This window comes from Limulus polyphemus, unplaced genomic scaffold (genome assembly GCF_000517525.1).
Source record: "Limulus polyphemus unplaced genomic scaffold, Limulus_polyphemus-2.1.2 Scaffold724, whole genome shotgun sequence".
Classification (NCBI taxonomy): Eukaryota; Metazoa; Arthropoda; class Merostomata; order Xiphosura; family Limulidae; genus Limulus; species Limulus polyphemus.
Window position 1 is genome coordinate 438,107 of NW_013666334.1, and position 1,357 is coordinate 439,463.

Here is a 1,357-nt window from a genome sequence, read left to right on the forward strand (position 1 = left end):
GAATCATATGTTTATTCATTTAATAATGGTACAGGATCTTTAAAAACTGTCACAGAAAGTGTTCAATCATTTTCAATCAGCATATATAACCTATCCTTAAAATAAACTACTGTAAAAAAAAAATCACTTAACATAGACAGGGCTCATTGAAATTCGTATTATCCTGTGTAGCTTTTATTCAAAACGTTGATCTCTTATTGTGAAGAGAAAGGTTTTTGGTGTTTTTGAATTTAGAGCAAAGCTACACAAGGGCTATCTGCACTAGCCGTCCCTAATTTAGCAGTGTAAGACTAGAGGGAAAGCAGCTAGTCATCACTACCCACCGCCAACTCTTGGGCTACTCTTTTACCAACGAATAGTGGGATTGATCGTAACATTATACCGCATCCCACGGCTAAAAGGGCGAACATGTTCGATGTGAAGAGGATTGGAACCCGCGACCCGCAGATTGCGAATTGAGCACCCTAACCACCTGACCATGCCAAGTCGTGTGAAGAGAGAGAGAGGAAGAAGAGAAGTGAAAACAATGCTGGTTTGAGAGAAAAGTGATTCAGTTATGCAGTATGATATGCTTTTAAAATTGTTGCAAAACGTTTAAGCTTTCCTGAATAAAACTCACGATTCTCAATGTGCCTCTGGTGAAATTATGTTCCCCTGGGAAATAGTGTTTGAGACAATCATTTGAAATGAGTTTTTCTTTATAATCGCTCTGTATTTATGTAGTTTTACCAAATTTAGCTTTTGACTGACCACTCAATCACATTAAAAACGAAAATAAAATCATTTCCACAACACAAGAGAAAAGCAAACTATTATTTATTTAACCGGTTTCATAGCATCACAGACTACACTTCAGTATAAAAACTATAAAAAGCTAGAAAACAACTAAACACTTTTTTTTTTGGAAAGGAAAAGATTTTAGTTGAAAATTTACATGAAATATACATATTCTATTTTCTAATTATTTTTTTTATTTTATATGTTAAAATTTTCAAAAGTTAAAAATTCGGGTTATAAAATGAATTATGTTGTTACTAATGTTTGAAATCAAAACCTAGTTTTAAAAAAGTCTTTAAATTTAATAGAGAAGAGTTTGGTAAAGAAAGAATGTTTTCGAGCTTTCTTATACACATATTCACCTCGAAATGAAACCATATTGAATTAAAGTTTATATCTAATATATACAGGGGTTGGACAAAATAATGGAAACACCTAACATTTTGGAATCATAATCTTTGAACATGTTATAAACAATCAAAACTTGACATATTTTAATGTTTTATTGTTTATTATTGTTGCTATTTGACATTTTATTTAAATTAACTGTTTTTTACAGATATCTAAAAAAAAATTTGGT